This window comes from Lissotriton vulgaris, chromosome 6, assembly GCF_964263255.1.
Source record: "Lissotriton vulgaris chromosome 6, aLisVul1.2, whole genome shotgun sequence".
In the NCBI taxonomy this organism is placed as follows: Eukaryota; Metazoa; Chordata; class Amphibia; order Caudata; family Salamandridae; genus Lissotriton; species Lissotriton vulgaris.
The window spans coordinates 64,477,002-64,503,305 of NC_141694.1; the positions used below are offsets into that span (position 1 = coordinate 64,477,002).

Below are 26,304 nucleotides of genomic sequence, written 5' to 3' on the forward strand. Positions count from 1 at the left end.
GCCCTGATCTGTTGACTGGGTACAAGTGTTCTGTTTAATTCAGATACTCTGTCCATCACCACCCCCTTTTCTGAATCTTCCCTGCAGTCCAGCATACAGCCTGAACGCCCAAATGTCACCTGACAGCCACCCTGTTACTCAACAGCACCTTGTGATACACCTGCCACCTTTCTGTGTGCGTCATCTGACCACCACCCTGTTACTTGGTTCGCTGGTCCATTGGCAGCTCATGTTTTCCCTTTCTTAGTTCACGGCCATTTAGTATACGACCTCATACTGGTGTCACTGTGCATGTGGGCCACCAGCTCCCTCGCCTCCCTGCATGACCAGCTCCCTGTGCTTGGCGTACCACCCATAAACGCCAGTGTCTCTCTGCTTTTGACCTGCAAGCTACCTTCATCATAACAGCCCCCTGACAACCACATGCTTCTTGAAAGCTCTCTGTGCCTATGTTTATTTGGGCTGCCTTTTCTACTTTAATTATAAATACCTCGTGTATCTGTCAACAACAGTGCCACCTGTCACCATTGCCCATAGTGGTAATCAAAATATGACGTTCCACCCATACATCTATCTACCAGTTCCCCTAGTGCTTGAAGTTGGAAAATAGAAGTGCAGATAACCAATGGCAGAGTACCAGCTGTCTTGCGAGATGCGGCGGTACTCGCCACTTAAAAGTTGCAGGTACTCTCCCTCTCAAAATGAAGTGCAGTTCCTACATACCTGAGGAAAAATACCCGCCTTTTAAAGCCCTGTCCTTGGAACTACGTGTGTGTTCTCCCACACTGCCCCAGCAATTCCACTTGAGCAACTATAAGCAAGCTAACGGTCCGATATCACTTCCTTGGATTCATAAAGCATTGAACGTGCTCTTCTCTCGTGGTACGGCCTGTATCACTGGCAGTCATCAGCTACCCTATCCCAACAGCACCTACTGCTTGTGTGCTCCTCGGCACTTTTTGCTCCCTTTCTCTGTTACCTCCATGCGCCCCCTTATGTTGTCACCACGTGTACCGGACACTTCCCTGTCCCCGAAGTGTACCCCCGGCTGCTCATGTGCCCCCTGACCACCACCCATGCACACATAACAAATGTGCTAAGTACACGTCGCTTCAATTTCTTCCTCTGGATCACTCACCTGTATGACCTTTGTCCCTTATGCAGTTTATTTAACCACTGTTTGAGTCTGTGACCCATTATTTACGTTTTGGCCTCCAAGCATCCCTTTACGGTGTTTCGTTTGTTTATCTACCCCCTTATTTTCTTAGTTAATATAGCCCACACCTTTTAGAAGCTCACTGCTTCGCCACACTTGCCTCCTGCTAAGCAAACAGCATCTCTAACTTGTCGGCAGGGTTGTGCCTGGAGCGGGGGCATCGCGGTGTCCCTCAGGTTCGTGAAGCTGTTTACGGTATTGCTGTCCCACCCATTTATGCTCTTCACTCCCCCCGCCCCATATCTGATGATATGTGCAGAGCCATATTTTGTGGAGTTATGGAACTGTATTCCATTCCACCTATATACATGAGTGGTGTTTACACTTCGTTAACGCTAGAAATTAACGTTTTAGTATTTAGTGCAACACAGTGGGCCACTGCTGACCCTTGTTTTTAATTAGTTTTATTGAAAATAACGACCACACAATGAACGACTTCTAAGTATCACAGCTATAAGTGCTTTGAGTTTGAGGTACTTTCTCTTTTTCTCTTGCATTAACATTTACTACATAAAATGTACATATGATATCATTATATGTCTGGTATAACGACTTTAGTTAGTTTTGCTGGATTCTTTGAAGGTTCGAGGATTTACTGCCCATTCTAGCAGTAAACCATCTATGTTTTTTGCACATAGCAGCACGTTTAAAAAAAAGTATTTAATATTCTAAGGAACTCTTTGTGTTTGACTTTTTTCCCTATATTTAAAGGACATACTCTATATTATTGGTCTGTTAATTGTACGTTTTTAATTCAGTACTGTGCCTAGAGTAGCTTTTTACTAAGTCTAAGTTAGTTCCATTCTCAGCCTGTGGGTGCCAGAGAGTTGAACACAGATGCTTGGAATGCTATTTAATAAGAGCTTTGGTACACTGAATCCCCATGAATGAGGGCATGTGTCACATACTGTAACAACCCTACCCCTCTTACAGGTGTGTACCTTTGCAGGTATCCTTTCCATACAATGATGGAGCACGGAACCTGCTTCTCTCACTCCGTGAATTCCTTGCAGGTCTTTGATCCCCGTTTACCCTTTCAAATACAGTGCTATTTTCCACTCCATTCTTCTCTTCCTTCAGGTTGGTTACTTTACGCTGCAGAACTCTGGATTGAAACCATGTACAGTGGACCTTTCGTAACAGCTAAACTGCATAACCATGGCATGTTTGAGAAACAATTATCTTGTGCACCCATGTGCGCTTTGTACCACTGCTGGTTTCGCCCGGAGAACCACCTGATATGCATGCACTGTAAGAGCGATTCTAAGTCACCGGACACATAAAATTAATATTAAACAATGGGAAACGCATTGGAAGATGGCTGCACAAATTTAAGCATTGGCAAAGCCAATAGCTCTCTAGTGTGGAACGTCAGACCTTGTTAACTTAGTAGGATGGTTAAATGCCAATGGTCACAACTTCTACATGTGGAAAACAAGCATTTGCAATGCAATAGGTCTCGCATTTACGTGTCTTTGAGATATTGGCATGTAAACTACAATGCCTTTTATTTATTTTTTGGGTTTTAAAATATAAAGACTTTTGACATTTACAATACTAATAGCTTAAACTCTCGCAAATGCGAGACCTGTTGCATTGCAAATGCTTGTTAATGGATGTATTAACTTTTTGGAGAAGGCCCTCATGGAGGTAAGAGCTGACTGCCCACAGGTGGGTAAGTGCAGCCTGCCGGTTCTCCTATATGCAGATGATGCTGTTCTCTCGGCGAGGACAAATCATTTGTTATGCAGGTGGGACCTCGTACAGCAAAGCAGTTTATTTTTAAGATAAGAACCTTGTCAATCCCAATGAAAAATGTATTTTCTTACCTGGCAGTAGTGTTTCGACGATGCTCTTAGTTGGTCCCCCTTGGTTACCCGGAAGAAGGGGGTATCTGGTCAGAGCGACTCAGCTGTCATTAACTTTGCTTCTAGAGTGGGGGGAAACCGATAGGGGTCCTCTTGAAGATTTACAGAGCCAAATGTATCGCAAAGGCTAGTTATGGGAGCGAGATATGGAGCGACACTGGGCTGGAGGCTCTGCAAGTTGCAGAAAACACTTTCCTGAGATGGGTACACTCATTACTGCAAAGTTTCCCATCCTACTTCGTGCACCAAGAGCTGGGGATGGCTTTTCTCTCAGATGAACAGGCGTTTCGTTCATTAGCATTGTGGTTAAAGATTTGGACCAAGAAAGAAAATACCCTTGGTAAGGAGATTCTAAAGGATTGTTTTTCCCTGGACCATGTTAACTGTATTCGTTGGCTAAAGTATGTAAGAGAAGGCCTCCACAGCCTGGGAGGGGCGGATCTATGTGACAACACAGAGGGCATATGTAAGAGGGATTTTATCTGTATAAAAGAGTGTTTTCTTACAAGACGTTGTTGTGATAGAGAAGCAACAGAGCTGAGCAAGCCCAGTGTGTGCAGGTACATTGGATTAAAAACTGTGCCAAACACTGAATCATAACTTTTAGGGATCAAAAGCAAACATGATCGCTTCCTATTGACTAGATTTAGGCACAACCTCTTTCACTATCTTCTGGCTCAACCCCGTCGTGCTAATAGAGATCAGCGCCTAATGCCCTGTGGCTGCGACGGTCGGTCTCTTCAGGACATGATGCACTTCTTAATGTTTTGTAGTTTTATGAGGTTCCTAGAAAGTCTTTTACCATTCCTAGTCTTATAAAAAGCTTGTTTTGGGAGGGTGAGACCTACTTTTATTTTTTTACAACTTCTTTCAAATAATACCATAATGTACATGCTCAGCTTTTTAAGGGCCGCCATCATACTTAGGTCAAGCTGTGATTTACGTACGTTAATAGTGGGATTTTTCTTTAAACTGTAATTAGATCACAATGGCCACATTGTTTGGTTGTTCTGTGTATGTGTGTATATATATATATATGCATTCCAACTTGCCTCCCAGGTGCCTCGAGCACAGACAGGTACGCAGACAGCAGAAATAGGCCAGAGTCAGACTTCTTCTTTATGAATGCTTTTTATTAGTGCATAAAGTGGTATCTGTCTTCAGACGCGTTTCGGGCACGTCCGTGCCCTTGCTCACTGATCAGTGATGTCATCAGTGATGTCAAATGAGATGTCATCAGTGATGTCATTTGAGATGTCATCAGTGATGTCATCAGTGATGTCACTGACCATGTCATGAATGATGTAATATGTGACATCATCAGCAGTGGATTGCGGGTGCGCGAAATATAGTAAGTACAACTAACTATATAGGAGCAATTTCAATGGTTTTTTAAATGCTAATTCCTAACTATATAAGGCCTGAAACCTATGGTTTTTTAAGTTAATTTGCAAGGTTTTTAAAATGCTAATTCCTAACTATATAAGGCCTGAAACCTATGGTTTTTTAAGTGAATTTGTAAGGTTTTTTAAACGCTAATTCCTAACTATGTAAGGCCTGAAACCTATGTTTTTTTAAGTGAATTTGCAAGGTTTTTTAAATGCTAATTCCTAACTATGTAAAGCTTGAAACCTATGGTTTTTTCAGTAAATTTGCAAGGTTTTTTAAATGCTAATTCCTAACTATATCAGGCGTGAAACCTATATTTTTTTTCAATAAATTTCAAAGGTTTTGTAAATGCTAATTCTATTAGAGGATAACGTTTATATATATTATTATCCTTCTGGGACCACCTGAGCAGCCATCTTGTTTCTCAGGAGAAGTGAGGCACAAGAGAGCACAAAACAAGAGTGGAAAACGCGAAAAGGGGGCAGGGTTGAGACCCCCTGACCCCCTAGCCCTTCTCAGGGGGTCCCAGAAGGACCACCAAGTGCAAAAATTTTTTAATTTTTTTTAAATCGCGGGGTACGTGCACGGTACGCGTACCGTACGCGTACAATGCGCGTACCCCGCGATTTTTTTGATTTTTTTTTTTTTGCCCTTTGGGGTCCTTTTGGGATCCCCTGAGAAGGACTAGAGGGTTGGGGGGGTCTCTACCCTGCCCCCTTTTCGTGTTTTCCACTCTTGTTTTGGGCTCTCTTGTGCCTCAGTTCTCCTGAAAAACAAGATGGTGGCCAACACTTCCGGGTTTGGACAGTTTGGAATGTTGACAGTCGACTGCCAGCCAATCAGAAACTCGCTCGCACATGTAACGGTACGCGCACGTACGCATACGGTACGCGTACCGTACGCTTACGGTGCGCGTACGGTGAGCGCATATAGATATATAATTTGCTCAAATTCAATTTTCTCAACAACTACTGGAGGGATTTTCACTAAATATAGAAAAGGCACTACTGCATACCTGTCCCTACCATTTTGCCAAGTTTGGTGTAATTCCGTTCAGCCGTTCGGGCTGTAGCCGTGTCTAAAGGTCCCTATGGAAATTAACATGGGGAAAACACGTTATGGGACCCCCCCTTTAGTCCCCCGCTTGACGAATCACCCCGAAACTTTCAGGGAAGGAGCGGAGCGGAGCTGGCCAAAATTCTGGAAAATTACACACAGATTCCTCAATCGGCGCCAAAGTTATTCCCTATGGAATGCTGAGCGCATATAGATAAATAATTTGATCAAATTCAATTTTCTCAACAACTACTGGAGGGATTTTCATCAAATATAGAAAAGGCACTACTGCATACCTGTCCCTACCATTTTGCCAAGTTTGGTGTAATTCCGTTCAGCCGTTCGGGCTGTAGCCGTGTCTAAAGGTCCCATAGAAAATGCCATTTGAAAAATTTCAAATTACATTTTCTCAAGAACTACTGGAGGGATTTTCACCAAACATAGCAAAGGCACATCTGCATACCAGGCCCTACCATTTTGCCAAGTTTGGTGTAATTCCATTCAGCCGTTCGGGCTGTAGCCGTGTCTAAAGGTCCCTATGGAAATTAACATGGGGAAAACACGTTTTGGGACTCCCCTTTTTTCTCGGCCCTCACTTGACGAATCCCCCCGAAACTTTCAGAGAAGGAGTGGAGCGGAGCGAAGCAATTTTAAGGAAAATTACACGCAGATTACTCAATCGGCGCCAAAGTTATTCCCAATAGAATGTTGGGGATTTCCTATGGTAACTAGGTCCTCCTAACTATATATACCTACTGGCGACTGCCAGTAGGTAATATATATATATATATATATATATATATATATATATATATATATATATATATATATATATATATATATATATATGGAGTTTTATTGATGTTTGTATGACTTTAATGGTTTTATCTGGAAAAAACGAATTAAGTTTGATTTGGCCTTTGGCTAGTTAGAGAGTGCCTTACACGTCACTGGCAGCCTCACCTTCCAGCCACCTGACTGGGCCTCCAGGGGGCGTCACCCTTTCTGCCTGCCCCTAGTCCCAGGCCGGCTGTCCTTCCTGTATATGTATACGGAGGCCAAGCAGCGCCTAGCTGGACTTGTGTTTGAAACTGTGCTCATTTTACTGCTTGGCAGCAGCAGTGTGCTCTGGCGGCCATCTTAGATTGTTGCTGGGGGTCTAATCCAAGCTCACCCTCTCGACTCGCTTGATCCCAGTAAATCGATTTAAGCCAAGCCCTGGTCCTAGATGACTCAGCCTGTCATTCTTCTGATGCTGATAACAATAGCTCATATGGGTTAGGTGATGGCAACGCCTGTTGTTCACCACCCTGGGATAATAAAGAGGAAGCCTGGAAGCAGGCTCAGCCGAAGAAAAAAAATAATGTTTTTGGTAGCGCTTCAGTTTCTGCAATTTCTAAGTGCTATAAACCACACGTGTTACTATTACCCAATCAAATGTCCCTCGACGTGCCAACTTGGGAATGATGGAGGGCTATTCTTTTCCTTCCGGGATTGCAACTCGAAACCTGCGGGTCACAGCAGATATCAGACGCGAGAGTTAACACTTGACCGGTCCCCTCGCGGCCCAACAATAGCATTGACATGATCATTGATACAATTTGGGGACGTGGAAGCCGGTGAGCAGAAATGCAGATTTTTCTTCAAGTGAAGTATGTAAAGGTACAAATAAAAACTAAAAGCTTTCAAGGTAGGGGACGGGGGAACGGGGTACAGTGGGCATTGATCTCAACATCAACAGGTGCAAAAATGGGGTAAAAAAAAGAAGGGGCATGAAACAAGGGGGCTGCAGACCCTAACGCAAACCGAAGCATGCACTGGCAGAGCCGGCCGCGGCAAGCAGGCGCAATGTATTATGAATACTATTTAATGCAAGCACATGGCACAAACAGAGAAAGAAAAAAAATACGCTGTCACTTAAACGTAGTTGAGATGTGTTTGCAATACAAGTTTTACTTTGAAAACAAACTTTAATGTATGTGGCGGTTTTACTAGTGATTTTTTTTTTATAACAACCCTTTCAGTTGTGCCATGCATTTTATTATCATTTATTTGTGACGGGCCAAGAATAAACTCCGCCAAATGATGCGCTCAAGTGACAGACAGCGGAAAGGTACAGCTGCACTTTATGACTCCCACCTAGGGTGACCAACCATCCGTAATTTTCACGGACCGTCTGTAATTGGGACCTCATGTCCGTTGTCCGTGAGGATCCCTTTTTACGGACGCCTTTTGTCCGTAATTTTGGCCTTGCAGAGAGCAGCACTGCTCCCCTGTGAGAGGCCTCACCTTCCTGATGGGGCGCCTCGCGCTCCTCCTGGAGCACAAGAGCAGCCCCACCCCGCCCATTGTCATTCTGTCTGCGGCTGATGATTGTCACATACAGAATGATGTAGTAAATTACTGCTCTACTGTTCTCCACTGTATAGAATGTCCATGACATCATAGAATACCTGGGTGACTCTCTGGCTCACAGTGTCAGTTGGTCAACTCAGGCTGAGCTGCTTGGCGCTTGCTCCTGGTGGGGTTTTACCTATACTTCCTATCTTCTCCTATTCATCAATCCTAGAAGGAATCTACAATAAAGGATTATCTAACTATACAGCTGGACTGTGTATCTTTGTTTACTACAAATGACAATGGGTCAGTCTGGGCTCCTACTGCATCTGGCGGCCTCCTCCAGCCCCAGTGTGCAGCAGGGCATTCGGTTAGATAAAAGGTAAAAACGCCCAGGCTGCAACGTTAGAGAACAGTTCATTTAAAGAAACCTGTAAAACAAGTTAAAAAGAACGGGTTATCATTCTTTCTCTGTCTCGTCATTTTAGAACTGAAGCATTTTCGATATTATATTTAACAAAGCCATGGTTGCTGCTTTTTTATTTGAAGGAACTAACAACCACTGACAAAGCCAATAGTCCTGGCTTGTTGTTGGTGTAATGATACTTGCTGTAATATATATATATATATGGATGTAATAACAGAAATAACATAATACCAGTCGGGCGGCACACAATGCTAAGCGCAGATTTTTAGCCTAGATGTTTTAAACCACGCTCTTAATTACAGCAAACACTGTAGTTTATCTCTTCCTGGTGACAATTCAGTTTTCCCTCCAAATTTCTCCTCTGCTCTGTGATAAGACCTGCATGTTAAAACAGTGCACCCCCAGCCACAATTTTGTGTTCACAAGCCAGTGAAACCAGTCTCCCCCTTACCTCCCGAGCAACATGGATATTCTACATCAGTGGTTCCCAAGCTTTTGACTCCTGGGGACCCCCATTGAGTCACCATTGGAAGCCGGGGACCCCCAAGCAATTTGTATGAGTTAACTTTCAAACATTAAAACAGTAATTCGGAAAAAATACACACGTGTGAACACAAAACAAATACTCAAAGTACTAAGGATTTTGGGGCCAGATGTACGACCATTTCATTTAGCTCCTCGCAATTGGCGACATATTGCGAGTGGCAAATTGCGGTTCGCTAAATGAAATGTACAACAGTGTGTTTAACACTGTTTGGGATTTCCAATGGGGTAGCAAATTGCAAGGTTCATTAATATTAATGAGCCTCTCGCAAGCCCATTGGGAATGCCAGCCCTCCCAGCAATGGTGGCCTGCTGGGCTCTGCAGGCCACCATGTCTAGGACTGCTTTTAAATAAAGCAGTTTAAAAAAAAATGCAGCCTGTTTACCATACATTTAAAGAAAAAAGAAAATTAAACTTTTTCTTTTCATTTTCTAAGGGCAGGCAGAGGTCCCTGGGACGACTGCCTTTCCCTTAAAAAATAATTTTGCATGGACCCCTTCCCATTTGCGAATGCATTACCATCTACTTGAAGTAGGTGGTAATTGTGACTGTTTTGCGACCGCAAACATTTGTACATGGTTTTGAGACTCGTTATTTGGAAGGGAAGGCCCCTTCCAAATAGCAAGTTGCAAAACCTATTTAGAGAGTCGCAAACAAATTGCGACTCGCGAAATAGGCTATGTACATGGCCCAATAGGTTTTTGCATGCGCAAACGGGTTCGCGAACCCGTTTGCGCATATAAAAACAGATCGTACATCTGGCCCTTAGTATTTTATATTGAAGTAATAGCCCCTCTGTCACATGTATTTCATTTGTTTTGTAGCATCTCTCATACCATTGTAGGATGTCAGAGCACTTTACATCACACACATATAGAGACAATGAATCATGCATGTAAATCAGTGTGTATATAAAATGTTTAAAGAGTGCTTGGTCTGGAAAAGCACAAACTCAGGATTCAGAACATAACACAGTGGCTAGCATTGACTTTAGTATTAAAAATGTATTTCCACCCAAATATATCTTTTTAGCAGCACCAGGATAATTAATAACTGGGACAAAATATGCTACTAACTGGTACCATGCAGTTTTCAAGCAGCTCTTTGATGACAGTTTATAGGTCCCTCTATTAAATTAAGATTGTCACTGAAGTGCACAGTCACAAAAGAATCTCTGTGACAAAAGCAGTAACCACGAACCTTGGCACATAAAATACTGCTTTTTAAGATGCATGTTACCCCTTCTTTGCAGTAGGCACATTAACCCTCTGTGCTACATTAGTTAAATCAAAGCTGCCACTGAACAAAACTCTCCTCACTCTCCAGCAGGTACATTAATCACTTGCATTCTCTTGACACTTTTATTGTTGCTGGAAAGCTGCTAATTATACAAGGAACGTTTCTGTGCTTTTAAAACTGTTGCCTATGGACCCCCTGGGAATGTGTCACGGACCCCTGGGGGTTCGCGGACCACAGTTTGGGAAACACTGTTCTACATCATAGGGTGCTTCTGTGAGCTGTTTAAACTGTGTTTACTAGGGACTGTGCACTTCGTTTTTTGGCCAGGAGAGGGAGTAAAGTTTTATTCAAACAGTATTGTTAGATTTCAAGTTAGTGAGGCCTTTACCTGCAGAAGTACAAAGTGTGGATTGAGCCTGTCTGTCTCCTAGGAGATTCTGAACAGGAGAAGCAGCTTCCAACTCCCTGGCCAGCAAACCTTGTCTGAGGTCGCTAAGACCTTATATGGCCTGCTAGTGGTTGGTACATGTGTACACTGATTGGTGGTTGTATCTGGCGTTTCTATTGGATTAGGGTTAGTGTCCTCATTGGTTGGATATTTGAGGGTTCTGATTGGTTTCTGGGTCTATGATTGAATCAATGTAGTGTTGGGATCAGGGCTAGGGCTAATATTTCTATTGGAAGTAGGAACTAGGGCTTCCTGTACCATTGGTTGCTTGGACTTGGATTGGGACTACTGGTAGGGCTAGGGCCTCTATTGGACGTGGAGATCAGGGTTTTTGAACTTATTGGTTGCTTGGACTAAGGCTAAGATTGGCTGTAAGGTCCTGGTTTCCTATTGGTTCTAGATTTTAGGGCTAGTGTTGTGATTGCATAGTGTTAGGGCTATGGTTCCCATTGGCTGAAGGGGTCACCTGATTACTAGGGCTATAAAAGGCCAGGGTTAGGGCGTCTCAGCCCAGGCGTTGAGGCTAAGGGCGGAGAGGACAAGGGCAGTTGCCTGTTTGAGCCTGTTAAGGGCGGGGAGGACAAGGGCAGCTGTCTGTTTGAGCCTGTTAAGGGTGGAGAGAACAAGGGCAGCTGCCTGTTTGAGCCTGTTAGAGACTGGCCAGGACCAGAAATGCTGCCCATTTTCCCATTTAGCAATACCCAGACACACCATCCACATCCACAAACTTAAGGTACATATGGATCCATATATTTATCACTTTATTCTAATTTAGCATTTCCAATGCACTACCCTATTCCTCAGCCTATACTTCGCTCAATATATCTTCTAGCCCAAACTTCTGACTCATCTCAAACATCTTTCTACTACTCTTTCCAATGCACTACCCTATTTCTCAGCCTATACATCTATCAATATATCCTCTACACCCACTCTCATTTATCCCATACCACTACTATGACCCCCAAAATAACCCTTTCTTGACTCTCTCCTATTCTACCCCTCCTTGCATCATCTGACACCTCTTTTACTATAATGATCTCTAAAACAAACCTTTCTAAACTCTTCCCTCCCACTCCTCCCCTCCAAAACTCTTTTGTACTCATCCAAAAGCCTCATCCTACTGCTAAGACCTAAAAAGAAAAAAAAAGAAAAAAAGGCCTTCACTCTCTTATCCCTCCACTATCCTTTTCACTCCAAATTAACAGACTAACATGTTCACTTCTCAAATTCCATATTCAACTATACTAATTTACCACTAATCCTTTATGGGTTCCGGAGTGGCGTGCTTCAACACCCCATCATGGGTAACAAGTGAAATGAAATGAAAAATTACATTTATAGAGCGCGTAGACTACCCGTAGGCCTCGCAGCGCTTTTAACTGAAATCCAAGGCAACCAACTAGGGTGATTAACAGGTACTACTGAACAAGTGGGTCTTTAGCGACCTCCTGAATGCCATCCGGTTGTTGTTCTCTCTGAGGTTAAGCGGAAGAGAATTCCAAATTCTCGCAGCATTGTGTGAGAATGAGCGGCCACCCCAGCGGGCCTTGTTTGTCTTGGTCGTGGTGGCCAGTTGCAACGAACTGGAGCGCAAGGCTCTGAGGGGAAGGTAAGGAGTAGCTAAAGGGTGCATTATGGCTGGACCAGTTCTGCAAATTGCTTTTTGGACAAGGCACATGGCCGTAAATTGTACCCTAGCTGCCACAGGAAGCCAGTGTAGCTTTTTTAGGGCATGTTTGGCCGACTGCCAGCGTGGAATTTGAAAAAGCAGCTGGGCCGCACAGTTTTGGGTGACCTGGAGTTTATTAATCACTGCCACCGGGGCTCCCAGATAGAGAGCATTACCATAATCCAGGTGGGAGAGTATCAGGGCCTGGACCATGACTCTCCTCACCTGGAAGGGAGCAGGGGGAGCACCTTCCGGAGCGTTCTCATCAACCCAAAACAGATGGATGCGGTTTTGGTGGCCTGAAAAGTGAAGTCCAGTGATTTATCAAGCCAAACTCCCAGGCTCTTTATCTCAGATTTGGGGAGGGGAGGGGGCCTAGACACATGGGCCAGATGGAGGCCAGACTGGTAGGTGAAGGGTTGCCCAGTAACATGACCTCCGTCTTCTCTCCGTTCAATCTGAGGCAGGAGGATTTCATCCATTTAGCCACTGCTTCTAAGCATGAGCTCAGCGTGCTAGACGACCCCTCAGAGTGGTCTAATGAGACCACCAACTGATTGTCGTCTGCGTAGGTGACAATACGGACGCCAAATGGATGAACTATCTCCGCTAAGGGCCTCATGTAGATGTTAAAAAGTGTGGGGCTCAGGGCAGAGCCCTGAGGAACCCCGCAACTGAGTGGCTGTTTGGTGGATACAGCCTCGCCCTCAATGAATGAATGAATGAAAGTGGATTTTTAGAGCGCGAATTGCTGCCCTGAGGCGTCCAAGCGCTAGAGGAACCTGTTGGAAGGTGAGTGAGGTTGCAGAGCCGGAAGAGGGAAGGAGAGCTGGGTTATTGAAGAGCATTGAACAGGTGTGTTTTTAGTTGTTTGCGGAAAGAGACTAGGTCAGGGTTGGATCTCAAATGAGAAGGGAGGGAGTTCCAGATCTTGGCGGCATTGAAGGCAAACATCCTTCCCCCCGATCTTGTCCTTTTGATTCTAGGGACTGTTGCCATAAAAGCCTGGCTAGATCGCAGGTCTCTGCCTGGACAATACTGGCTTACTAGGCTTCGAGTAATTTGAGGTCCCGAGTGCCCAAAAAGCCTAGTGAGCAATACACATTGCCTTAAAAGTGACTCTCTTCCGCACTGGGAGCCAGTGTAGGCTGGTCAGTGCCGTTCTAACTGGCATTCTGCGTGGGATCTGTAATAGAGTGCGGGCCGCGCAGTTTTGAACTAGCTGTAGTCTCTTTAGTGCGTATTCTGGAGCACCCAGATAGAGGGCGTTGTTAGAGTCCAATCGCGACTGTATCATGCCCTGTATAGCTATCTGCTTTGCCTCCATTGGGAGCAAAGGAAGAACTTTCTTCAGTGTCCTGAGCAATCCAAAGCAGGTGGCTGAGAGCTTTGTGGCCTGGGTGTTAAGTGAAAGACTCCTGTCCAACCACACCCCTAGGCTTTTGATGTTTTCTTTCGGAACCGGGGGGGGGGGCCTAGACAGGTGGGCCATAATGAGTTGAAAAGGGTGGGGTCAGCAGGGCCCAGGAGCATAAGCTCCGTTTTGTCACCATTGAGCTTTAGCGATGACAGAGTCATCCAGGCCTTCACTTCCTCCAAGCATTTTGTTAGTCCACCTGAAAGTGGCTGTTGAGCCTCTTGCGCTAATGAGACCACCAGCTGGGTGTCGTCCGCATAGGAAATGATCTTAACTCCATGCGGACGAACTACCTCAGCCAATGGCCTCATATAGATATTAAAAAGCGCGGGCTTAAAGAGGAGCCCTGGGGGACTCCACACTTCAGGGGTATGCTGGAGGACACTGTCTGACCGTCAAACACTTGGAATGACCTATTACTTAGGAAAGATTTTAACCAGAGCCAGGCCTTGTCCACAATGCCGACATTCGAAAGACGGTTCAGTAGGTTCAAACACCTGGAAAAAGCGTTCGTCCAGGAAGGATGTAAGCCATGCCAGGGCTGCGCCCGACACTCCCCTGCCCTTCAAACAATGTAATAGGGTAGCATGGTTAACCATGTCGAATACGGCGCTGAGATCTAATAATATGATGGCTGCTTTCCCTCCCTGGTCTAACACAGTTCGTGTTTCTTCGGTTACTGCTAGCAAAGCTGTCTCAGTCCCGTGTTGGGGAACAAGTGCTATATGAATGCAGACCTTTCGTCCCCTTTTATCCCTCCCCTATCCTTCTCACTCCAAATAACTGACTATTATCCATCATACCTGTGTTGTGGTTAGTGCTTTGTTGTATTACTGCATACACCCGATTTCCGAGTCGACTCGGCACCCGCAGACTCCTCGTTCCACCGCCAGTCAGCAGCTGACTGTTTGAAGTGGAGGGAGACTTCGGGGACAGCCCGATCTTTCTGAGTCACTCACTTCCTGATAGGCCTATCTTTAACCGCCATCTTGGTTGGGTGAGCGGTCTAGTTGCTCCGGCCCAACCTAACCAGCCGGCACTATATTTACCGGCAAGGGCGACGAGCGCAGCGGGCGCACGAAGGGCACACCAAAGACGCGCCTAAGAGAAGCCCGTCTGCGCCCGTCAGCGCCAGGATGTCGCCATTCGCCAGGGACCCTGGCCAAACAGAGGTAACTAAGCTTGTCTACACTCAGGCACAGCTGATGGGCTTTAATTCGATACAACCGACCTGTAGGCAAACTGACCCTCACCTATTGCAGAGTGGCAGTCGCTGTGCTTGTGGATATGTACTCACACATACACCCCCCTCCCAACTTCCTCAGACTACATCAGTAGGTAACTCAGTACAAGTTGCACAACTGAATGTAAGATCCCTTGGTAAACACCACTCACAAATACATGACCTAGTCATCGACCACTCTCTCGATATCCTATTCATTACTGAGACCTGGATGCAAGATGACATAATTACGGTAGCCAACCTTGCTACCCCTACAGGCTATACTATCCACTCCCTAAACAGACAACCTAGAGGAGGGGGATAGCGGTAATGACCAGATCTTCTTTTGAGTGCACATTCATTAAATTACAAATTGCAGGCTGCGAAAGCGCTCGCTACAATATTAAAATAAACCCTCACCTATCCTTCTCAGGAATCCTAATCTACCGACCGCCGGGAAGTGAAAGTAACTTTGTAAAGGCACTATTAGAAACAGTCTGCTCATTAGCAGCCGGAACAGCGAACTTCAATATTCTTGGAGACCTGAACATACATTTCGACTGCAACAATGAGACTAAAATAACTAATCTGCTTGTAGATCTAGCAGGGTTTCAACTGAGACAGCTGGTCCAGAGAGCCACGCATACTGGAGGTCATCTCCTAGACCCCATTTTTACCAACATAGAAGAAGCTGTGGTGTCCGTGCCTATACCTATGACATGGACGGACCACATGCTAACTATTATGGCCATCCCCAACCAGGCCAAACCTCAGCCCAGGCCAATACACAAGATCTATAAGAGGCCTTGGAGGAAGTTACGGTTAGAAGATTTTACTAATCTGCTAAAAAAACTTCCGTTACCCCACCTTGACGATACTAACTTATGTTACGAACACTACTGTAACTGGATAACTCAAGCTCTCAATATACTGATTCCTACCTCCTGGACTCAAGTTCGCGCCCAGGAATCAAGTCCCTGGTTCGACTAAGAGCTATGAACTTTGAAAAAAAGCTGTAAAATAGCTGAACGTAAATGGAGGAAACGTTATGACCCCAACCTAAAAGTTCACTATATTACAATTCAGAAAAAGTATCACAGGCAGATCTGCAAAACCCGTGCAATTTTCTATGCCAACGAAATTAACGTAAATTCTAATCCCTCCAAAATTATTTTTAAAATCTTGAAAGATCTTAGCACAAAAAAGGCAGAGGTTAGCATTCCAACATCACAGATGTTCTACAATGAATTAGCCCTGTTCTTCGTGGAAAAAATTGAAAAAATCTATAATGTTTTTCCCGCAAAGCCCACGCTCAACCCTTCTAAAATAGAAATCATATCAGAATTCACTAGCATCCCGGAGCTTAGTCAGGAGGTCTTTGACAAATTCTATCAAAAAGTTAAATCCGGTTCTCCTCTCGTCCCTTTAAAACCTGAGCAATTCAGGAAAGTAGATGCCATAGTACTGGAACCACTAAGAGACATAATCAATACATCATTAACCACATCAGAAATTCCCAGGAAATGGAAGCAGGCATGGGTAAATCCCATAATCAAAAAACCCAAATTAGATCCAACGAAGCCGGAAAATTACAGACCTATATCGTTGCTACCATGGCCTGCTAAGATCACTGAGTCCTACGTAAATACTATTCTTACGGCACACCTCTATACCAATAACATATTGGACGCCTCCCAGCATGGTTTCCGTGCAGATCACAGCACGGAGACCGCACTTCTTAGTGTTGCAGAACATCTCAGATCCTTCAGAGACTCCAGTCAAACGGCAGCGCTGATTCTGCTCGACCTCAGCGCTGCTTTTGATACGGTCTCCCATGGGGTGCTTCTGTACAGACTGGAGGCAGCAGGGGTGAAGAATGCAGCTCTGGCCTGGTTTAAAGCTTTTCTGTCGGACAGATCCTTTCAGGTAGCTACCCCTCCATTTGTCTCAAAAAAATGCAACGTAATGCAAGGAGTACCTCAGGGCTCAGCGCTTAGCCCAACACTCTTTAATTTATATGTTCAACCACTAACTGAGGTCGCCAAGGAGTGGGACCTATCCATCGTCTCATACGCCGACGATACTCAGTTGGTGGTAACATTGAGTGATGACAACGAAGTAGGAGCTCTGAATTTCAAGCATGGCCTTACTGCAGTAACTAAGTGGCTGACGGCCAATTATTTACAACTTAACGCTGACAAAACAGAGGTGTTAATTGTAGGAAAAAAGGCCGAAGCATGGGGGAAAGATTGGTGGCCCGATATTCTTGGCCCCCCCCCAACCCCAAAGCAGAGGTAAAAAACTTGGGGGTGTGGTTCGACTCAACCTTGAGTTTTGTTGACCACACAAAAAAAGTAGCTGCCACAAGCTTTGGTATCCTACGTAACTTACGACCAATATTAAAATTCTTTGACCCCTCCACACGTCAGGTAATTATCCAAGCCACTATCCTCTCCCGCTTAGACTATGCTAACTCCCTACTTTTGGGAGCCAATCAAGCAGAAAAAAAACGTCTACAGCATGTTCAAAATGCAGCAGCACGGGCCATTACAGGACTTCCCCGGTTCGAGTCTGTAACCAAGACCCTGGTGAAACTGCACTGGTTACCAGTGGAAAAGAGAATTAGCTTCAAGGCCTTGTGTCTGGCCTTCAAGATTCTGAAAAAATCTTCTCCCCCCATGCTATGCCATTTGATAACACGGTATACTCCCAATAGAGCCCTTAGATCAGAAGGAAAAAAATCGAATCACGATTCCTCGTGTCAGACTCGCCCGCATTGGAGGACGTTCCTTTCAATACATGGCTGCCTAACTATGGAACGCACTACCTCTGTGGATCCGAAGTATAAATGATCTTCTGGCCTTTAGAAAGGCACTGAAAACCCACCTGTTCTGCTAAGTTGACCTGTTAGCCTATCTGTATGTTGTGCCTTCTCCTGTCTAGTCCAGCACCGGGACGCCCCTTCGCTGGGGCAGCTGCCGCGCTATACAAGAAAATGTAACATAACATAACACAACACTGAGATAACTTTCATATTTCACCATACTAATTTACCACTAATCCTTTATGGGCTTCCGGAGTAGCGCGCTTCAACACCCCATCAGGGGTAACAAGCGCTATATAGATACAAACCTTTTTTCCTCCTCTATCCTTCTCCTATCATTCCAAATCCCAATAACTGACTAACCTATCCACCACTTAAAATGTACTTGCATGTTTCACTATACTAATTCAACACTAATCCTTTATGGGTCCTGGAGTAGCGTGCTACTCGCCGAAAAAGCGCTTTGACACCTCGTCAAGGGTAGTAAGCGCTATATAAATGCAATTACAATACAATACAGTACAATGTGCAGGGGCATAGTCAACCCTCCCCCACCCCACCTCTTGCTTTAGGAACTACAGCAAGGTGAAGTTCTTGATGGGCCTCTTCTGTCAGCCACTCTGCAGACAAAGGCTCAGCTCAAAATGTGAAAAGGTGGGTGAGTAAATACGTGAAGGAATGTGTGAATGGCTGGATGGATTACTGAAAGGATGGATGGATGGATGAATTAAGGGGGAATGGATAGATAATGAAAGAAAGGATGGATGAATGAGTGGAAGTATGGATGAGAGAAAAGGTAAATAGATGGATGTATGGGTGGAAGGGTAGATGGATGGGTAAAAGGGTGGATAGGTGTGTGAAAGGATGGATGGATGAATGAGTGAAAGGGTAGATGATGGGTGAGTGAATGGGTGGATGGATGAATTGATAAGTGAAAGGGTGAATGGATGGATGAGTGAAAAGGTGGATGTAAGGATTGATGAGTGAGTGAAAGGGGTAGATGGACAAAAGGATGGATAGATGAGTGAAGTGAGAGGGTGGATGAGTAATAGGATCAATGGATGGATTTGTGAATGGATGAGTAGATGGGTGGGTGGATGCATGGATAAGTAAAAGGGGGATGGAGAGAGAAATGGAGAATGAATGACTGAAAGTGTGAATGGTTGGAAGGATAAGTGACTGGGTGGATGGATGAGTAAGTGAATGGGTGGATGGATGAGTAAGTGAAAGGATGGCTGGATGGGTAAAAGGGTAAATGGCTGGATGGGTGAGTGAATAGATGGATGGGTGGAAGAGTGGATGGATGACTGTACGGATGGATGGGGTGAAAGTGTGGGTAGATGAATAATGGATGGATGAGTGAAAGGGTGGATGGAGGGATCGATGGATGAGTGACATGGTGGATGGAAAGATATATGCTGGCTAGGTTTGCAAATGGTTGAATATGTTTGGATATAGATGGGCACACAGATGGAAGAACAGAATGAATGGTGAAAGACTGAATGATGGATGAAAGAAGGATTACACCTTGTAGCATGTATGAGTGCTTCCAACTGCCTTGGTTGCATCCCCCTTGGGGCACTCCTTCTAAATCCGAACCGGATTTTAAATGATTAGAATCAAATTTCTCAACTTCTGTTTCATCAGTTTTGTTTATTCAATTACTTTTGTTTCTTTCTTTTTGTATTGAAATTCAATTCGTTCAACATATCAGCATCGAGGTACACACTCTGTGTGCAGACTACACAATTAACCAATACTTAAAAAGGTAAAATAATAAATGAAAGGAACACTTTTGAATCTGCTATGTCACTGAAGAGTAAGGAACAATTTTTAAGCTAATGAATCTGTTATGTCACTGAAGAGTAAGGAACTATTTTTAAGTGGATATGAATCCTGTGCACAGGATTTTTGCCCGCCCTCAAACTAAAGGGATCCAATGGGGAAAGTGGGCGGACCCTCTGCCCCGTGCTCGGTGCTGCGTGGAGGGCCGAAATGTGAATAAAGTTTAAATAGACCAATGAATGAAGCCCCCTCACCCAAAGCCCTTCTGTTTATTCCATGAACAAATATTTTTGGAAAAACAGTGGTCCAGCAAGACAGCTGAAACTGTCCCAATGGAAGCTATCTCAGACCAGACCTGGGACCACTCTACCTGATTGAGTAGTAAAAGATCGCCATGTTTGGGGTTAGTGGACTTCGAGGAACCCTGCGCCATGGTGCCACTGGGCCTGCTGTACCATTGGTAGCTGAGCCCCGGAAGTTCTGTGTTAGACGGGACCTGGAGGGTCGGCCGAGGACAGGGGAGAGGTCTCCGGGGAGAGCCATCTCCAGCGATCGTACAGACGAGTAACTTCCCCCCCACAGATGTACACCACACAAGGATAAGGTTTAACGTTCTTTATAAGTAAGCTTTAAGAACGGTAGAATGGTACAAGGAGGTCTGGACTCAGGGGTCCCCTCGGTTCTAGTCTCTTGGATGGGAAAGGGGGTAGCGGGACAGTCTTGTTACCAATTTGGCAGAAGCGATGATCAGATGGATAGCTCACAATCCTCGAGCTCGGCGTTCTAGATGGTCGGGCCGCGGTGGAGCCAGCAGGTCCCGAGATGATCGAAGGTAGCGACGGTCCGCGGCGGCGCCAGCAGGTCCCGGTGAAGATGGTGATTGCAACGGTCCGCGGCAGCGCCAGCAGGTCCCGACGAGGATGAAGGTTTCAGAAGGTTGCGGCAGCGCCAGCAGGCAGGACAATCGTTCACAAGGCAGGGCTACGGCAGCGCCAGTAGTCCGTCAAGGATGAGTTCTTCACTGCGTCTCTCGACTCCAGGATACAACTGCCTTCCTGCTCTGGAGCTGCCCCAGTTATAGGTCTGGCGCCCTTTGATGTCCGGACCCTCGCACTTGGAGGTCGGGAGGTCCGGGATGAGGGAGTCCAGACACCAAGCAGGGGGGTGGAGCCAGTGCCCGGGGGAGCTGGGGGTGATCGGCACCTGGCGGGGGAGAGCCATCGACACTTCTTTCTCCCATTGACCTGCCAAGTGGTCCGTTCACCTCCTGGGTGGATGGTGGTACCGGGATGTCGGGGCCTGGCCAGGCCCAGGGTTAGGGTCGATCTGAGGCCACGCGGCCTCGTGGTGCAATGTCCAAGATGGCGGCCAGGCCGGGCGAGGGGGCCGGTAGTGATTCGGCCCCATGATGCAGAGATGTCCGGGGGCAGGAGTCCCGTATGAGACGGGAAGCGGGTTGCTTCTGTGGGTAACACCTGGAGGGCCGGGGCTCGGGCCCTGTCATGCGGGGAGGGAGCAAGCCCTTCACGTGGCCTGTCCAACATGCTGCATTTTGAATTTTGATGAGGGCAGAGCAAAGGCTACCACAAGCAACTCGGAGTGCACCTCTCTTTCCATTACTGAAACAGCAGGGTTGGATTGGGATTAAAAATCAGCCCGGGCACGCTAAAAAAAAGTGGCCCACATTTGCATATTTTGCAAAGGGAATGTTAGGCCTCTTGCACTCCTTCTGTTTTGCTATTATCAACTGCTTTTCTTTAGGTTGAATAAAAAAGTTTATCTACTTTGGCGTGCTATCTGGTGTCATAGGGCTGCCTGTCCCTAGGTGTAATGTAATTTTAGCTGTATGGTTAGTGAGAGATATCACAACCTAACCGAATGCACAGTAAATTAAATGTTCTACTTTTCTGTATATTATCTCAATTTACTCACACTTTTCAGTTTAATTTGTCATTTTCTGACTTATTTATTTATCATTTGAAAATTCTCTTAACTTTAACTTGATTTTAAATTCTGTGTATTTGTACAGACTTCAAAATTCATAACAATCATCTTTCACATGTATACAATAAATGACATTTTGTATTGTATTCATACAAGTGCATTATTTATGTGCAGCGATTGCTGTGTTGATTGGCCCGATGCATTTCGGAACAATAGTTCCTTCTTCAGGGGCCTCTGTGAAAGTTAACAAATATTTTTAGGTTAATTGAACATTCATGGTATATTTTAGTTTATGCAGGTATACACTTTTTCGCCACTAACATATTTTGAGTACACCATATGGTTTACATCTATTTAAGTGCAACTACTACTGTAGATCAACATTCTCAATACATCACATTCTATGATTTATAAACATAAATTGTGTCTTATTCATTTCAAACTTCTGATGTTACTCAAGAACCAATATAAGATTAGGTTTCTGGATGTTCTAGCATTTATAAAGGGGGAGATTGTACTTTGCAAATTGTTTAAAGACTGACCCGGTTTAACGCTAATGAGGGAGTTATATTGGGTTTACAGTGGCCCCTGAAGAAGGAACTATTGTTCCGAAATGCATCGGGCCAATCAACACAGAAATCGCCGCACATAAATAATGCACTTGTATGTATACAATAAAAAGTGCCATTTATTGTATACATGTGAAAGATGATTGTTATGAATTTTGAAGTCTGTACAAATACACAGAATTTAAAATCAAGTTAAAGTTAAGAGAATTTTCAAATGATAAATAAATAAGTCAGAAAATGACAAATGAAACTGAAAAGTGTGAGTAAATTGAGATAATATACAGAAAAGTAGAACATTTAATTTGCTGTGCATTCAGTTAGGTTGTGATATCTCTCACTAACCATACACCTAAAACCACATTTGCATATTGCCTGTCCGCAAAACACTGCTTCAGCTAAATTGTACTTAAAAAAATGCAGGGATTAGTTTATACTGGTGACACACACCTGGAAATAACTGAGGTCACTTTTGCTCTGGCCCACTGTCCCCGCTCAATATGCATATATTAATGGACCGGCCCAGCAAGTGAAAGGGAGTGACATCTGTGGCGTTGATAAAAGGGATGTAATGGACACACATCTACCTCCAGAAAGGCCACTCAGGCACCCATTGGGCCGCTGGCGGCATCGAACAATGCAGAAACTGCCAAATCGGCCCCCCAGATTGCTAAAAATGAAAGCAGCCCACAGCTGGAATTCAGATACCGGCCCCTCGGGAATTGCCTGAATGCCCGGGTTAGCAATCCGACGCTGTGAAACAGAGATAAATAGTTCTGTTCCATTACTGAATAAACAGTGCGTATTACATTCTATATAAGGTTGGCCAGACATTCTGGTTTTTGCAAGATTGTCCAGCATTTGAGGTGTCTGTCTTGCATCATGTAAAGAGCTTGTGTGGGATGCACAATGTTTTAGTTGCCGGACGACAGAGGCAGCTTGTGAAGCCCAGAGATTGGAGCTGAACCTCTTCTGAGCAGGTCATACATCTGGAAACGTTTCAGCCCTTCGACAGATAGCCGAGCAGGAAAGCCTTCAGCAGGCTGTGCAGTCCCAGCCCTAAGACTAAACAAGAGCTGCGAAGAACAGGTGTGAGCGGCCAGCGTTTTCTAACATGGTAACAGGTTGGAAAGCTGCAGCCAAAATGTATCAGCACAATGCTGCTTTAGCAACACATTTACCTTTACAAATACAGACACAGAGGTGGAATATGAGTACCGGTAGGGAAGAGGTCGAACGCAACAGGTGGCTGGGTGTAAATAGGGCAACCACCTCACTCCAGTTCAGTACAGACACTGTCTCTAGTGCTAAACCTTTCAGCAGCTAATCATGTATTTCGGGTGTGCCCAGAATGCATCAGGCTATCATACAAAAGTCTCGGGCGAGCTAGAGTCTATATTAACCCCAAGCCATAAACCTGCAGCTGAATGGAGGGATCCCTAACCGGCAGGAGCTCCCCTCAAAAACATTTGCTGACTGAACTAAGCCAGAGAAGGTGCATTGAGCAAACATAATTTGCCCAAGGTCAAACAATATGGCCAAGTAAGAGACACAGGATTGTAAAGCAGGACTGCTCCTTAGTACATTTTAGCAAATTTCCCATGAGCCTGTAGGGCTGCCTTCCACCCGAACTAACATTGAGTGAGTATTTGGTTCAAATCCAGTGTCCTGTCCCAGCATCATCCACCTGTGCCCCAAGACCGTCTCTGTGGTGCGTGCGTGCATACAGCACCAATCAACACCGCACACTGAATGGTGTTGTATCCGGGGCTGCATATGTCATACACCGGTGATAAACTAAATTGCCATAAAGGTGTTGCAGATTGCCTATATTGACGCTATAAAAGCTTCAGAAAGTATACTGCTAGTGAGGAAGCGGGTCAGAGAGCGCGCGACAGTCCTTCGGGCGTTAGCCAAAGTTGAGAGCCTTTCAAGGAAGTTCATTCCACAAAAGGGGAATTCCTCGCCGTGCATGGGCACAACTTCTTAATTCTACAAACGAGAAACTGGCACGGGAAGGTTCCTTCTAGGACACGGGGATGTCACGCACAGGCATGCAAACAACCAGGGGGGTAGCTTAGTCAGTAAGATTTGGGGGTGGGTAGAGGGGGCTTCAGATTTCACAACAATCTTGCTTGCGCATAATGTTAATGCACATTATGCGATAAGCAGGGCGCATCAGAGGGGCATACGGGAGAAGAATGCGGCTTGGGAGGGGCACCAAGTGAGAGAAAGTACATTATTTTGAGAAATAACCAACATTTTTGAAGTCTTTCCAAACAGAAAGGAAGAGACTGTGTGCCTATTTGTCTGTGTGTGTAAACATACCTGGTGAAATACCACGGACAGCTCACCATACTCCACTGAAAGAACCGGTACTCAACCATTTATCATAAAATACATTTATTAGGGAGGCATAACCACCCAAACGCCCCCGGAAGGCACGCACCTGCGTATAATACGGACACGTCACACATAAGTACATCGGAAATGAATGGTTGTCTCTGACGGTGTACGCAGACTGACCTGAACAAGGCAAGGGGGTCACCATTATTTTGCCTTTCTTATCTGCTAATCTATCATTTAAAGTTAAACTTTCTACCAAGGCGAGGTTTTTTTGGCCTGAAAAACATTGTCTGACCTTTTTACAAACGTAAGTTGTAACTAGAGGCGCAACATTCGTGCCAGGCCCGAGCCTCACCCCTGACCGTGTCTCATCTCCAGGTCCCTTTGGATTTTCGAGTCCATAACGAGAGATTTCACGTGGCGACTGGAACTCGGGAACCCGGTTCGAGTCTCGGCGCCACCTCAATATCCTGTGATTCTGGGCAAATCACTTAACTTCCCCATGACAAAAAAGTGAATGTAGCCAGGCGTAGTCCATGGCTGTGTCGCCATGGTGGGGGCTGGGGCAGCAACGGTTCTAAATTCAGGTTTAAAAACGGTGATATAATGTGACGTATTAAAGGAGAACGTTGTACATGTTAAAGAAAAACACTTTTTTGAATGCTGAAGAGACTGATATTTATTTTATGTGATGTGTGTTGTATGACTCGCACAGCAAACGTCTTCAGGGCTCGGATCGCGCACGAGCCCTGCGAGCCAAACCAGGCCCTGGGCTCGGGTCTGGCCCTGGGCTCGGGTCGGGCTCGGCTCTCCCTTTCATTCGTTGGCTCGCCGGCCCTCCTCCAGTGGTAACTCACGCACACGTGTGCACACCCTCGGCACAGAGCCTGCCCCGCACACTCGCAACCTTCCGAGGTACTTACAACTCTCTGGTGCCTTGCCACCGCGGCGCGACGGACGTCCACGAGGGCAGCAGTTGTCACTGATGGTTCACAAGTGATGGAGGGGGGGCGGGGGGATCACAGTGACCGAGGATCAAAGGCTGCTGCGGCTGGTGACACCGCCCGGCGAGCCCGGTCTCGAGGCAGCTGGCAGCGCCCTCAGGATCCGTGCCCTTCTCGGCGCTACAGAGCACACACTGGCACTGCCCGTCACTGCGCGCGGACGGCGCCTTGGTTCCTCCCGCCCCGCCCTCTGCACACCGCGCTCCCTTGTGTAGGCGATGCTTCCTCTTCCCCGATGGAGGGAGGTGGAGATCTTGGCGCGTGGCTGCTGCTGGGATGGGCACAGCAGACATCTCAGCAGAGAAGTCATAGGTAGGAGCAGTCCTAATAACAAGCCTTGGCAAGTGGTGCCCTGCGGCCCCCTCCCGAGGAAGACTTATACACTTCCATTCTTCAATGAAGCAATAAGCGATTAAATGGTTTTGGAAGTAAATTGCAGCTTTATTACTCAAGGCTGCACAATATTTGACCCCTCAACTTTATTGTGGTTATAAATCAATTTTGATTGTTGTCATGAGACACATGCCATAAATCACAGATTAGGCCATAAATCACAAACAGACAGTAGTCTGTCAGCAGGTCATAAATCATGCCATAAATCAATCATCCAGTAATATTGCTGCCTTGCCTTACAGTCATGAATCACTATGACGCTTCCTGTTGTCAGCTGTGGTCTTTGAGCTTGAGTTTTTTCCCTTCTGTGTGTGTGTGTTCCTGCCTAAATCTTTTTAAGCCCAACTCGCTACCTCCGTTTACTCGGTGTGGTCCTCCCACCAGCTCCCGGGCTGCGAGTGTACCCCCTTCACTGACCGCCTTACCCTGCCGTGAGGCATCCCAAGGTAACCCCGTGGTCTGCCCCCCATTATGGTTGGCTGTGGACTTTCAAACCTCCATAAGCTCTTTTATTACATCCTTGACCGCCACGCTGCTCGTGGGCTGACGTTCTCGGGCAGCGCCCCCAAAGCTGTCCGTTCTTTATTGGTATCCCGCCACTTTTAAG

General features: G+C 45.6%; 1 protein-coding gene across 1 annotated transcript in view; it reads right to left on the reverse strand.

Moving 5' to 3' along the window:
• Positions 1-25,437, reverse strand: part of LOC147706791 (beta-1,3-galactosyltransferase 2-like) — a 194,197-nt gene extending 168,760 nt beyond the window's left edge. Inside the window, exon 1 of the mRNA XM_086925923.1 lies at positions 25,224-25,437. The gene's annotated coding sequence lies outside the window, so the exon portion shown is untranslated. The remainder of the gene's footprint in view (positions 1-25,223) is intronic.
• Positions 25,438-26,304: the final 867 nt, after the last annotated feature.